The sequence below is a fragment of the Carcharhinus amblyrhynchos genome, chromosome 20, assembly GCF_965287045.1.
Source record: "Carcharhinus amblyrhynchos chromosome 20, sCarAmb.v2.hapA, whole genome shotgun sequence".
NCBI classification, from domain to species: Eukaryota; Metazoa; Chordata; class Chondrichthyes; order Carcharhiniformes; family Carcharhinidae; genus Carcharhinus; species Carcharhinus amblyrhynchos.
In genome coordinates this window covers 15,119,559-15,134,903 of record NC_137343.1, presented here as the reverse complement: position 1 = coordinate 15,134,903, position 15,345 = coordinate 15,119,559, and the positions used below count along the sequence as shown (strand labels likewise).

At 44.2% G+C, this 15,345-nt stretch overlaps 1 protein-coding gene across 1 annotated transcript in view; it reads right to left on the bottom strand.

Annotated features, from left to right (window-relative positions):
- Positions 1-14,614, bottom strand: part of LOC145355775 (rabphilin-3A-like) — a 180,128-nt gene extending 165,514 nt beyond the window's left edge. Inside the window, exon 1 of the mRNA XM_080208131.1 lies at positions 14,546-14,614. The gene's annotated coding sequence lies outside the window, so the exon portion shown is untranslated. The remainder of the gene's footprint in view (positions 1-14,545) is intronic.
- Positions 14,615-15,345: the final 731 nt, after the last annotated feature.

Sequence of the window (15,345 nt, the reverse complement as noted above, 5' to 3'; positions counted from 1 at the left end):
AAAATCTCCCACCATCCTGACATTTTTGCAGTTAAAAGATGAAGAGGGTAATTACTTGGAACACTAATAGCACTGTAAGTCACTGGCTATGGATCATATTCCAGGCAGTCAAAGCAATGTAGTGCACTGCTTAACATTTTGTGCTTTCAAGCACTTCCATTTAGAACAGGATCACTCAGCAGTTTGTCAACTGTTCTTATACTCTGTCATTTATTGCAATGTTGAAACAGCAAACTCTCTTGCCTATCTCTGCGGTTCAAAGTTTTCTCGTGCCAACGTTAAACCAAATGAGAACAGATCAAGTGACAGGATTAATAAGATTATGACATGGCATTTACCACATCCATGGGGTACACATGCTGTGAACATTTCCACTGTCTTGTTTCAGGTAGTGTGTGCAGTTTTGAACGAGGCAAGCAACAGTCTCATTGACACTCAAGAAATGAAGTCTCACAACCTCAGTCAGAATTATGCTATGTTTACTACATGCCTTTAGGGTGGTGTGTTGTGTTGGGAGTGCAGATCCAGAAGAGGGTAAGACCCCACAAGAAAACTACAGGCCTCTCCTACATTAGGCTTCTTCCCTCCACTGACCGTGATTCCCGGTGACCCCCTCCTCTGCGATTAACTTACCCGACTGCCATGCAGAACTTCCTGGGTCACATGCCTGACTCTCTCCCATGGGCCTCATGCAACGGATGTCACATTCTAATGGAAGTCAACCCTGGTGTATTAATTTGAGGGGCAGGAATTAAAATGCCCAGGGACCCTTTTCAATTAGCCAGGAGCAAACATGACACTCACACTGTTGGCCAAGCTTGCTGCTTGAGCAACTCACAATGTAGAAAGGAAGGAAAATAACTCCTGTTCCCTTTTCACACTTCCCTCCACTTGTGCATTCTATTTCATCAGTTATATTTACACAAAATCGAATTGCAGGAAGAAAATTCCACTGTTAACTATTCTGCTGTCTGAATGACTTGTCGCAGGATTGTAAGATGCAGTAGCAGATGGTGATCTAATCATCGTGTAAACTGCTTGACGAATTGCCAAATCAGCCACTGAAAGTTTATTGACAAAACAAGGAAAAGAGTGGGCTGCCGACGGCTCAGTGGGTAAATGCACTCTGCTGAAGCGACAATGTGCTAATCTAGCCCCCTCACTCAGTCTCTGCTCAGTCAACTAATGACAGCAGGTGGGACATGGCAACTGCTCTCCACTGCCGCCTGCTAACCTTCTTTTGCTGCCAAGCACATGCGCACACACTGGGCGAGCATCAAGATGGCACTTGGTGTGATTTTTCCAGTGGGATTCACTGCCTTGGTTAACACTGGTCATTTGCAAGCATTGCCTTCAGCCGAAGAGCTGTAACTGAACAAGAATCACCGCCTTCTGGAGAGGAAAAAGGAAAACAAAAGTCAAAAGGAAAATTAATCAGTAAATTAATTGTAAAGGTTTTTGATTGTGAAATTTAGTCATTAGGCTCTCTTTCTGTTACAGGTTGGTAACATTATGGGATGTGCCAACACAATTCAAATCAACAGACTATTAGTTTGTTTTGGCTCGGGTAGGATAAGTGGAGCCTGTTATAAATTATTATAATTCATTACTTTTCACAGCACAATGAGCTGTGTAATTTCACTATAATTATTCCTTATTCAAGGGTAGTCAGCGAAGATGAAATAAAATGAACAACTTTGGCACAGTCCTGGGACATTCAGGCCCACAGTTTGATGGCATAAATTCAGTTTGAGAGTCATAGAGGTTTACAGCATAGAAACAGGCTCTTCGGCCCAACTTGTCCATGCTGTCCTTTTTGTTTAAACCACTAAGCTAGTCCCAATTGTCCGCGTTTGGCCCACCCTTCTATACCCTTTTTACCCATGTAATTGTCTAAATGCTTTTTAAAAGACAAAATTGTATCCAACTCTATTAGTACCTCAGGCAGCTCGCCCAGACACTCACCACCCTCTGTGTGACCTTCTGAACTCTTCTGTATCTCTCCCCTCTCATGTTAAACCTATGCCCTCTAGTTTTACACTCCCCTATCTTTGGGAAAAAATTTGACTATCTAGCTGATCTATGCCATTCATTATTTTATATATCTCTATGAGATCACCCCTCAGCCTCCTATGCTCCAGAGAAAAAAGTCCCAGTCTATCCAGCCTCTCCTTATAACTCAAACCGTCAAGTCCTGGTAACATCCCAGTAAATCTTTTCTGCATTCTTTCTAGTTTAATAATATCCTTTCTATAATAGGGTGATCAGAATTGTACACAATATTCCAAGTATGGCCTTACCAACGTCTTGTACAACTTCGACAAGACATCTCAACTCCTGCATTCAGTGCTCTGACCAGTGAAATCAAGTATGCCGAATGCCTTCTTCACCACTCTGTCCACCTGTGACTCATTTTCAAGGAGCTAAGAACTTAGATCTCTTTGTTCTAAAACTCTCCCCAACACTCTACCATTAAATGAGTAAGTCTTGCCCTGGTTTAATCTACCAAAATGCATCACCTCGCATTTATCTAAATTAAACTCCATCTGCCTTTCACCAGCCTACTGGCCCAATTGATCAAGATCCTGTTGCAATCCGAGATAAACTTCTTCACTGTCCACTATGCCACCAATTTTGGTGTCATCTGTGAACTTACTAATCACGCCTCCTATACCCTTAGCCAAATCATTAACATAAATGGCAAATAACAATGGACCCAGCACCGATCTCTGAGGCACACCACTGGTCTCAGGCCTCCAGTATGAAAAACAACCCTTTACAACCACCCTCTGTCTTCTGTCATCAAGCCAATTTTGTATCTCTTTGGCTACCTCACCCTAGATCCTGTGAAATTTAACCTTATGCAACAACCTACCATGCAAAGGAAGAAAACAGGAGGATGAAGATAAAGGAAAGCTGACAACTGTGGGGTATATGCTTGGGTGATGGAGATTGTTGGCTCATTTGATTGTGGCAATGGTGTTTCTAGAGGGAGTTGGCAGCGATACTAATGAAGGCAATCAGCAACATTATAGCACCTTTTGGGCTCACAATGCCCTCTTGCCATCACTTCCCGTGAACACCTTCTCCTCCTCCTTGCCAGACGCTTTGCATCATAAGCCACCTATTCATAGGATAGTCTTGGTAGGTGACTAGCTCCCATTCCCTAACTCGCACTCAAACCTTTGACCTCATGATGTGTGAGTGAATGACTGGAAATGTTTTGAATTGCATCCATAACAATTGTTACCTTGTTACTTTCTATCCTGTATAACTCCTTTCCCAACAAACATAGCTACAGGTAAACATTGATGCTGGGGGAAGGATTGTGGGCACAAATCCCAATCCATAGTAGAATGAATCACCGACTCCAACACTTAGACCGCCACCAACATAGTGATCGGAAAATAGAAAAATTCATCTTTTATCATCTTATGCTAATCGAGGCAAAAAGTCATTAGTATTGGCAAGCAGAAGACATTTCGCAGTATTGACAATTAGTGTCAGCATCAGTGAAGTCAGTTGCAGAGTTTCCTTTGCTCTAACAATATACCCCTCCAGGAGTACCTACACCAAATGGTCTGCAACAATTCAAGGCCGTGGCTCACCACCACCTTCTCAAGGCCAATAAATGCTGGCCTTCGAAGTGACACCCACATCCCATGAAAGATTTTTTTTAAATCACACAAGAACACCCTGTAACTATATCCCTGTAAATGCTTCCATTCTCACAGCAGCCTTCCTATGGCTAAACAAGACTGTCACTTTGTGCTTTTGGTTCATTTTGTATGGTGGCTAAATGTTCACTGGCTGCCAAAACTCACTGCATATAAAGCCTAAAGAATCAGCAGAAAGAGAGAGAGAGAGAATAGGCTCACAATCTCTACAAACAGGATTAAGTTCTAGATTGCAGAAGAAGTGAAATCTCAGTCTGTTAACTGGGCACCCCTCCCAGTTTTTTAACAACAAATAGCTGTTGTCATTTTAGACAGCTTCACCCAGCATCAGCCCTATTTCATTACAAACTGCATCAATCATTTGGGCCGTTCACATTAAGGGAATACTTAGAGGAGAGCCGGTGGATGTGGTCTTTCTGGATTTTCAGAAGGCGTTTGACAAGGTACTTCACAAGAGGTTATTGCAGAAGGTCAGGGGACATGGAGTTGGGGGTAGGGTGTTAGCGTGGATAGAGGATTGGTTGTCAAATAGGAGACAGAGAGTGGGGGTCAATGGGTGTTATTCGGATTGGCGGTTGGTGACTAGTGGGGTGCCCCAGGGGTCGGTGCTGGGGCCTCAGCTATTTACCATTTATATAGATGATCTGGAGGAGGGAACCGAGTGTAGGGTGTCGAAATTTGCTGATGACACCAAGATTGGGGGGAAGGCAAATTGTGCGGAGGGTGTGGAGAGTCTGCAGAAGGATCTAGATAGGCTGGGCGAATGGGCCAGGAAATGGCAAATGGAATTTAATGTTGGCAAGTGTGAGGTGGTCCACTTTGGTGGGAATAATGGTAGGAAGGACTATTACTTACGTGGCGAAAAACTGCAGCAGGCGACGGTGCAGAGGGACCTCGGGGTCCTTGTGCATGAGTCGCAAAAACCCAGCCTGCAGGTGCAGCAGGTGGCCAGGAAGGCGAATGGGATGCTGGCCTTCATAGCGAGGGGGATTGAATATAAAAGTAGGGAGGTCTTGCTGCAGCTGTATAGGGCATTGGTGAGGCCGCAGCTGGAGTACTGTGTGCAGTTTTGGGCGCCGCACCTGCGCAAGGACATTTTGGCCTTGGAGGGAGTGCAGAGGAGGTTTACTAGGCTGATACCGGAGTTGAGGGGGTTGAGCTACGAGGAGAGGCTGAATAAACTAGGCTTGTACTCGTTAGAGTTTAGAAGAATGAGGGGAGATCTCATTGAGACGTATAAGATGATGAATGGGATGGATAGGATAGAGGTGGAGAGTCTCTTCCCGCTCAAAAAAGACAGTAGGACTAGGGGGCACAGCCTCAAGATAAAGGGGAGGCAGTTTAGAACGGAGTTGAGGAGGAACTTCTTCACTCAAAGGGTGGTGAATCTCTGGAATTCTCTGCCCGTTGAAGTGGTGGAGGCTGCCTCGCTAAATATTTTTAAGAAGCTGGTTGATGGGTTCTTGATAAGAGAGGGGATTAAGGGTTATGGGGAGAGGGCGGGAAAGTGGAACTGAGCCACGACAGATCAGCCATGATCTTATTGAATGGCAGGGCAGGCTCGAAGGGCTAGATGGCCTACTCCTGCTCCTATTTCTTATGTTCTTATGTTCTTATGAATACTTGCTCAAGCTGAGGTTCTGCAGCTTCCCATTCTTGCGACTTATTTCGGTGTGCCTGCCAGTTTAGTGACAATTATAGACCAGCTTATGACGAAAGTTCATGGCCACTGGGTTGCGGGTTCCTTGGACTCATTTCACTTTGGACAGATTTCCATCCCATCAGTCTGAGCTGGATTTGAACTCAGGTCTCAGAAGGGGAGCGAAGGCTGTGCCAACCCAATCCTGTGGGCTTGTTATTTTCAAACAGTGAGCAGAGCCTATTTAAATGATTTAAAGTGAGCAGCGTGGCAGTGCGGCACAGTGACGCTTCAATAAACTGCATCAGTGATGCTTCCAATGTGAATATACTGTCACAATTCCCTGGTCACTAGTTTCCTGACTGCTACCTCCTGACAGGGGCAGACATCAAATTCAGGCTAAGCAAAGGAGAGGAGTTAAATAAATAAAAAGAGCAATTGTTTCCAAACCACTCACATATGCCTTTCCCTTGTGATCGGATCAATATTAGCCTCTTATCTGGGAAATTAAATGGAGCCGTTGGGAGACATACATAGGAGCACCAATAAAAAATATAATTTAGTTTTAAAAAATCGTGGAACTATCAATGGAAACATTCTACCATTACAACATCTTAAAATTAAATGGAAAAACAGGCGTTCACATTGGAGGGAGGCTGGTTGTCATGTATGAATGTGACAGTGCCCCATTTGAAGGAATTAGATAGTGATCAATTTGCTATAAGTTTCTAGAGCTTTACTGACAAACTCACTTTACAGATTCTAAACTGAACAATTTTCTACTGATCTATTAATACCACATTTGTTCTCTGTTTGTTGGCACCTACCCTCATCTCCAAACTGAAATGAAATCTCCAGAATTTGCAGTCCATGCTAAGTGCACCAGCTGTTGCAGTTTGAAAGAACACAATTTTTGGCAGCTATATTTAAATTTACTATCCCCACCACCTCAGGGTTCACAAACAAAAACAGAATCTGTGCAACACCATCAAACCTCTAACCTTCAGATTAAGATCACCCTCACCCATCCCTCCGCACCCTCAAACGGTCCACTTCCCAACAAGATTCCAATCGTTCTGCTCGGCGGCAGACTTCCAATTCTTCCCATTTGTGCACCACCAACTTTTCATTTAGAATATAGACCCCCACCCAACCACAGTGCTCCCCATCAGAACGACAAGCCTCCCCTCACCAACCTCTCACACACACACCCAGAATGCTCCCTATCAGAATAAATCACAACCCCCCCTAAACTCGCCAGCGGAACAAGACCTTCCAGCTCCACCTCCAAGTAAGCCTCAACTTGCTGCAAACATCAACTCTCACTTTGGTTTAAGTTGCTTTTAGCAGCCCTTTAACATTACAGTGGGCAACATCAATACTTCAAGCAGTGTAGTCACACCATTTCAAATGTTCACAAAGCAGAAGAACTCAGCCAATGAAACAACAAAATAAATAGGGCCACCATTATTAGCTATAACATTTCGACTTGAACTTTACAGATTAAATCCCCATTGCAAAACAAGGTGAATATCCAGATAAGAAAACCAGAATAATATGAAGAACCAACGCCATTTAAGTGTAGCTCATTGCATATCAATGGGAGGAAACATTTACATTAACACACCATCCATTACCACACTATCTTTCTCCCGGACCACGTTAAAAAATTCAATCATGAGAATAATCAGTCACAAAAGTTGTTAATAAATATATATATATATATATATAAACATGGAAATCTTTCAGCTCAGACGTTGCTGCTTGCAGAACATGTTTCCAAAAAGCTTCAGAACTCAGGTCATTACCGCTGTTGTCCTCCGATGGCAGATTAGTCTCTACATTAAGAACTTTCAGGATGGAGCTTCTTCCCCCAATTACTTCTGTTAATGCTGCTTTTATTTCTGCATTAGAGAGCTGCAGAGAATCCCTGCAGTACGCAGCCTCGTGCCAGTGGTAGTTTAGCAGCAGTCAGCTCCTTATTATTCTGCAGTAGCCTGACAAGCCAGGGACGCCTGATGGACACAGCATTGCAGCTAGCAACAGTCTGCAATCCACTCCATTACACAACTGGCCGAGCATGTGTCTATCACATGGAAGTGACAATAAACCTGTGGCCATTCACCACTTCTTCTGAAAATGAAGTAACTCAGAGAGTGTATGCAAGTGTAAATTGTTCACCAGATACCAGAACATTCAGACTCACTGGGCCAAATTTCAATTATCATTACATTTGTTTTTATGTTGCTATGTGATGCAGTCTAATACCTAGACATTTGCAATTCACCTTTGATTATTGAGTCACCCAAGACTCAATATATACTCAAGACTTGACTTCAGATTAAATCTAATGCAGTGCCTATGTGAAGCACAGAACAATTGGACTAATTGGCCTGTTTTTGTGCAATACTTTCTATCCAGAGTTAAAGGAGCAGAAGGGCTCTTTAATTTTTGTTTTAAATAGTAACCCCTTCTCTTTACAGCCACACACATGCATTGAAAAGCTTTTCTCAATACAGCTCCCAACACAGTTTTACTTGTGGGTTGTATCTTTGTTTAATGGTCATACTTACTGGACTTAAAAGCAGAGGGTCAAGCTTTTGTCTTGATAGGGCCTAAGGATATATACCATGGAACATAGCCTCACAGATAAACCTTAAACCCATTTTGTTTTCTCAAGATGGTGCTGGTGCAAGGTGACTTCTTGCAAGCTGTGCCCAGCAAACCTAATTCTGTCTTTTCCTCTGGTTCTATGCTTCAAAAGCTTCATTCTAACTCTTTTAAACTCTCTAACAAATGATATCTACCTTGCATTAAGTTGATCTTTTCCACACCTTAGCTATGTCTGTAACACTACATTCTGCACTCTTGCCTTTCCTTCTCTTTGTATGGTATGCTTTGTCTGTATAGCGTGTAAAAAACAATACTTTTCACTGTATATTAATACATGTGACAACAATAAATCAAATCAAATATTCCCAATACAGCCCAAAAAACATGCATTTTGATGATACCAACAGAGTTTTTTTTGTACATATTCACCAAAAGGGAACAATATTAAGGATTGCCTTTTCCAAACTTCAAAGAGTGCAATATTCCAATGGGACAAAAGAACTAAGAAATGTGGAGGCGTAAAAGACAGATTTTTGGATTTTGAGGATTGCATTGCCAACATTTGGTTTGCTACTTGCAGCTTTGTGAGCGCAAATTGGACACACCTTCTGTAAGCAACGTCAAGACATTGGCTTCATCTTTCATAGAATGATAGAATCCCTACAGTGAAGAAGGAGGCCCATGGAATCTGCATCGACCACAATCTCACCCAGGCTCTATCCCTGTAACCCCACATTATTTACCCCACTAATCCCCCTGGCACTATGGGGCTATTTAGCATGGCAATCCATCTAACCCGCGCACCTTTCAACATTCCTTTACCCTACTTCTCCAAAGTAAGGACATATAATAATAATGATGTGGAGATGCCAGCATTGGACTGGGGTGGACACAGTGAGAGGTCTCAAAACATCAGGTTAAAGTCTGACAAATTTATTTGGTAGCTTGAACTTTCGGAGTACTGCCGCTTCATCAGGTGAGTATATAATAACAGTCAGATCTTTCTCTCAGTCTTGCTCGGAATAAATTAAACCCATGTGTGGGGCACATGGGTTTAATTTATTAGGGCAATGGAATCAACTAATTAATACTGAGCACAGATTCTCAGGTTAAGGTCTTGAAGCCACAGCTGTCATGATCCCCTTTTCCCTCCCCCAGAGCATGCCTTTGTGAAAAGGCATAATGAGAAAAGGTCCTTTAGCTCATCAAGACCTTTTTCAGACCATTACAATTTGTCGCAACAAGAACTCAATCCAAGCCGCATCCTAAGACAAGATTTTACAAAAGATCCTTAAGCAAGACTCCAAAATATCTATCATATTCTATACATCGTAGACTTTCATTGGTTATTCAGTTCCATGGACCCAGCAATCTCAGGAATCATTAAGTTAAAGTTTATTTATTAGTCGCAAGTAGACTTACATTAACATTGCAATGAAGGCACTGTGAAAATCCCCTAGTTGTCACATTCCGGCACCTGTTCAGGTACATAGAGGGAGAATTTAGCATGGCCAATGCACCTAACCAGCATTTCTTTGGACTGTGGGAGGGATATGATCAGCACAACTTATGGGCCGAAGGGCCTGTTTGTGCTGTAGTTTTCTATGTTCAATGTTCAATGTTCAATGTTCTAAAACCAGAACACCCGGAGGAAACCCACACAGACACAGGGAGAGTGTGCAAACTCTGCAGACGGTAACGCAAGCTGGAAATCAAACCCGGGTCCTTGGCGCTGTGAGACAGCAGTTATAACCACTATGCCACGTTGCCGCCCACAGAAAGTAATCATCACACATAGTGCAAAAGTGGTTTTGTTAGGCATTGGGTCAATATTGAGAGGAGCAGCCTCAATGGGCAGATTGCAATAGATATGGAAAGGACGTAAGAATACTTCTGGATGTCAGTCACAAAGGTAAAAGTATTCTGATACCATGGGTAAGAGCAACTAGTCGGAGATACTAGCAAACAAATGACATGTTAAAAATTATACCCCTTACCCCACCCTTCTCCTGATCAATAGCACAGATCATCATTAGTAGAATGCAGATTTTATACATTATTTAAAATAAACAACTTAGGGACTGAGGGTGGAAACTCTCTACACCACAAATGGAATATCTTAATTTGTCTGCCTTTTCTAGAAGTTATTTACAGGCATGTGTTCTGAGCATCACTCAGCCACCCTGAAAAATATTTCAAACAAAAATTCCCTGATCTCATTTCCAATTCTGAGAACACGGAAAAGCTACTTGACCAGTCAACCTTCATCCGCTGGCTGAATTATATTTGGGTTCTCTCCCTCACTCACTTGGATATAGTTTGGTTTATATTTGTTGCATTTTAAAGAGTCACTACTTGATTGGATTCATAGAATGGCTATAGCACAGAGGGAGACCATTCAGTGCATCATGCTCATGTCAGCTGTCTGCAAGGGCACCGATGCTAGTCCCACTTCCTCGCCATTTCCTGACAGTCTAGCAATTATTTTCTTTTCAGGTACTTATCCAGTTCCCTTTTGGAAATCACATTTGAATCTGACTTCACCACCCTATCAAGCAGCACAATCCAGATTCTAAATAACTCACCAAATAAATCTTCCTCATGACACCACTGTTTCTTTTACTAACGACCTTAAATCAGTGTCCTTTGGTTAGAGAGTCATAGAGATATACAGCACTGAAACAGGCTCTTTGGCCCAATTCATCCCTGCCAACCAGGTTTCCTAAACTGAACTAGTCCCATCTGCCTGTGTTTAGCCCAGATCACTCTAAACCTTTCCTTCCATGTAACTGTCCAAATGAATTTTAAATGCTGTAATTGTACTCACCTCTACCATTTCCTCTGGCAGCTCATTCCATATACTCACCACCCTACGTGTGAAAATGTTGCCCCTCAGTTTCCTTTAAATCTTTGCCCTCTCGCCTTAAACCTATGCCCTCTAGTTCCACCCTGGGGAAAAGGTTCTTAACCTTTTCTCTAACTGGAACAGTTTTGCAGTCCAAAAATACAACCATTCACCGTTCATATCCATGCAGCCACTGTCCCTTTTATTCCACAGACTTCAACTTTTCTGACAGCACTTTATTAAATGCCTTTTGGAAGTTCATTCACATCACATCAACTGTGTTACTCTCATCAACCCTCTGTTGCCTCAGAAACTCCAGCAAGTTAAACGAACACCATTTGCCTGACTTTCCTTAATGAATCCACACCTTTGTCAGAGTGACTTAATTTTATAACACAGAGTGGACAGTGGGATACAATAGGTTGAATTAGAGGAGAATTTGGGAAAAGATTATCATTCCGACAGGAATTCAGGATGGTTAAAAATGCCAATAAACTTGCATCTATTTAGCACTTTGACAACCTCAAGGCACCCTCAGAATATAGTATAAATAGTACTTAGTCGTCACTGGTGCGACGTAGAACAATTTAGGAATTAATTATGACTATGCCAGAAATTCCCTGCCAAAACAGACAGAAACCGCATGCATTTATACAACTTGGGACATCAAGCGGGAAAACAAAAGCAGGATCACTGGCTGGTGCAAAGGGTGGAGTTCAAATATTTTGGCCGTGAAGCTAGAAGGAGCTGGGCTGCTTGTTCAAAAATGACCCCCCAAAACTCTCACCCCCAAACTCCACAACCCCCTAAAACTCCACAACCCCCTAAAACTCCACAACCTCCCAAACTCCACAACCCCCTAAAACTCCACAACCTCCCAAACTCCACAACCCCCCAAACTCTCAACCCCAAACTCCACAACCCCCTAAAACTCTCACCCCCAAAAACCCCAAACTCTCACCCCCAAACTCCACAACCCCAAACTCCACAACCCCAAACTCCACAACCCCAAACTCCACAACCCCCCAAACTCCACAACCCCCCAAACTCTCACCCCCAAACTCCACAACCCCCTAAAACTCCACAACCCCCTAAAACTCCACAACCTCCCAAACTCCACAACCCCCTAAAACTCCACAACCCCCCAAACTCTCACCCCCAAACTCCACAACCCCCTAAAACTCCACAACCCCCTAAAACTCCACAACCTCCCAAACTCCACAACCCCCTAAAACGCCACAACCTCCCAAACTCCACAACCCCCCAAACTCTCAACCCCAAACTCCACAACCCCCTAAAACTCTCACCCCCAAAAACCCCAAACTCTCACCCCCAAACTCCACAACCCCCTAAACTCCACAACCCCCCAAACTCTCAACCCCAAACTCCACAGCCCCCTAAAACTCTCACGCCCAAAAACAACCCCAAACTCTCACCCCCAAACTCCACAACCCCAAACTCTCACCCCCAAACTCCACAACCCCAAACTCCACAACCCCAAACTCTCATCCCCAAACTCTCATCCCCAAACTCCACAATCCCCTAAAACTCTCACCCCCAAACTCCACAACCCCCTAAAACTCTCACCCCTAAACTCCACAACCCCCTAAAACTCTCACCCCTAAACTCCACAACCCCCTAAAACTCTCACCCCCAAACTCCACAACCCCCTAAAACTCTCACCCCCAAAAACAACCCCAAACTCTCACCCCCAAACTCCACAACCTCCCGAAACTCTCACCCCCAAACTCCACAACTTCCTAAAACTCTCACCCCAAATACCACAACCCCAAACTACACAACCCCCCAAAATTCTCACCCCCAAACTCCACAACCCCCCAAAACTCTCACCCCCAAACACCACAACCCCAAACTACAGAATCCCCAAAACTCACCCCCAAACTCCACAACCCCTGAAACTCTCACCCCCAAACACCACAACCCCCCTCCCCCAGCTCTACAACCTCCCAAACACCACATCCCTTCCCCAAACGCCATATCGCTGGAAACCCTGCCTTATGCTCCCCTCCCAACACCTCTGCGCCTTCTTTCCCCGGGAATCGTTTACAATGAAGCCCGGGAGATAACTCCCGAACCCTGAATTTTACACCAGCGAAATGTAAAGCTTGTAGACATCCAAATCCCACTTCAGGTTAAAATTGGGCCGAATAACTACCAACAACTGAGGTTAAATGTATCAACACCTTTTTTAGTGAGAGTTTGAGGGGGGAAGCGGGGCATTTTTTGTTTGTGTTATCTGGATCGAGAATCAGATCAAACCCAAAATTTGAGCGGGGGAAGGGGGTGGGGGGAATTCCAGCTTGGATCTTGTTTGTCCCTTTTATCGGGACCATGAATTGGAATTCGAAATTGTTTCGTTTTGCAGCAAGCAAGGAACGGATTCGGGTTTGCCGGGTCCATTCTGAGCAGCGGTTTTGTAACCTTAAGGATAAAATTATTTTTAAAAATCTCCTAAAAACCAGGGAGAACCAACAGAAATTATTGGGCGGGGGTGGGTGGGGGGAGGGTGGTGAAAGCTTCATTCTTGTGTTGATCAAGGGGAATTTGGGAATGGATCTAATTCCCTATTTGAACCTGTTGAGAAGCTGCTTTTACAGAGCTGGAGCCAGTGGAGTGGCACTTCTCCAAACCAGGTACCGAACACCCTGAGAGACAAGGCATTTGGTGCAGAGCGAAGCTCTCTCTCTCTCTCTTCCCAACAGTGTGACCCCAGGAGACCCTAAACTGCAGTGTTCTCCACGCCAGGCGGGTTTTTTCAGTGTAATCCCCCCCCCGCCCCCCAGTGCTGAATCGGGGACAGCTTTCTGCCCAGTGGGAGCCGGATTGAAATTCTCTAAACCCGCTCTACACTGGAGCTCTGTCCTGTAGTGTGGGCTGAATCTCAAATTGTAGGGTTTAGGAAAACTCCGCAGCAGACACCTCCCTCCCAGCCTACAATAAAATCCAATCCCAGGGGGATCTTTTGTGAATTCGCCACACTTATTTTCGAAACTGCAGTGGAAACACGGTTAAACTCCCCCTTGTTTCAATCTCTGATAAAGAATCAATCGCATCAGCAAAAAAACTTCAACTTGGCTTTCGACATTATTGGGGTAAATGGACATTCGGGGCCAGTTCTATTGGAATTCAAGTGTGTTCATTAATCCCAGTCCTGCGCTCTGTCTCCCAGCCCCATTCATAAAACCAGATACTGAAAAGATAACATTTCAGCCTCGCTTGCTCCCAAGCTGAGCCCCCTCTCCACCCACCCCCCAAACCACCGTCCTGCCAACTCCCAGAACTGTAAACATGTTCACTTGAAGGCTCCAGCTATGTAACAGCTCGCCGCACACACAAAGAAATAAACAGTGGCTGTAAATATCTGGGGAGGAAGAGAGAGAAGGGGTTTAAACCTCTGCATTGGGCACTATACCGGCTGCTCAGCGCTAATTTCCACTCACACACAAAGGGTGAGCGCAGGAGCGCTGAACAGGAATATTAAAATACATCCCTTCCAGTCAAGGCACTGAAATAAAACATTACCTCGCCTCTGTTGCCCAACACGCTGCTAACCCTGGGCGACTGATGTCCCGGGAAGCGCGCTGAATATCACACCACTGCTCCAAAGATCGCAAGTATTAATTGTTGATGCTTACGATTTGATGGGATAAAGACTAGATTATTTTGCTGGGGATGGGGGGGTGGGGGGAGAACAGAATGGTGGGGGCTGCACTACATTAATAAATAATCAAAGTCAAGCGGGAACATTACCTGAGAGAATGGGAACAGGTCCTGATGTGAGATGCTGCAGTGCTATCCTGTCTGTGCTGTGTGTGTGTGTCCTGAAAGCAATGTTGCTGCTTAATTGCAGTCAGCACTGTACTCTCCCCCTCCCAGTTTCTGCCTCTGCTGTTGGATATTAGTCCACTGCTGGCCAATTTTCTCACTGTCAGTCAATGTGGTGCTATTGCATGCAAATTGATAATTCTAAGATAAAGACAGCAAGGCAGAGCCTGCCCTGTGTGTGACAGTGAGGGGGGCCCAAGCCAGTCAGTGCAAACTCCCTCACAACCCCGCACACACCAAACTGTGGACCCACCATCACAATTCTCCCTTCAGACTCTCTTCATTTGGAGCTGCTTCTTCACTACATTCTGCACCCTCTCCTTTCCTTCTTCCCTATGTACTCTATGAACAATATGTTTGGTCTGTATCACGCACAAGAAACAATACTGGACCCTAATACATGTGACAATAATAAATCAAATCAAAGCCTCAATTCTAACCAATAATTCACTGGGCTGTCAGCATCTGTGCACCAAGTCCCAGGATCACTTCTTTCAAAACATTTCCAGATTACAAAAGGAAAGTATGGATGGGGAGTGGTGGAAACCCACGGACAGAAATCTGAACTAAACCCAGAACACCCAATGCACAATCGATCAAGGTGAGGGTGAAGTTAAGGTTAGGGAGCAGTGGAGGCTGAGCCAATTAATTCATTCAAGGTGAGGAAGATTTCTGATAGATAGGATTACGGGACACAGACAGGAAAGTAGATTTGAGACCAGAAT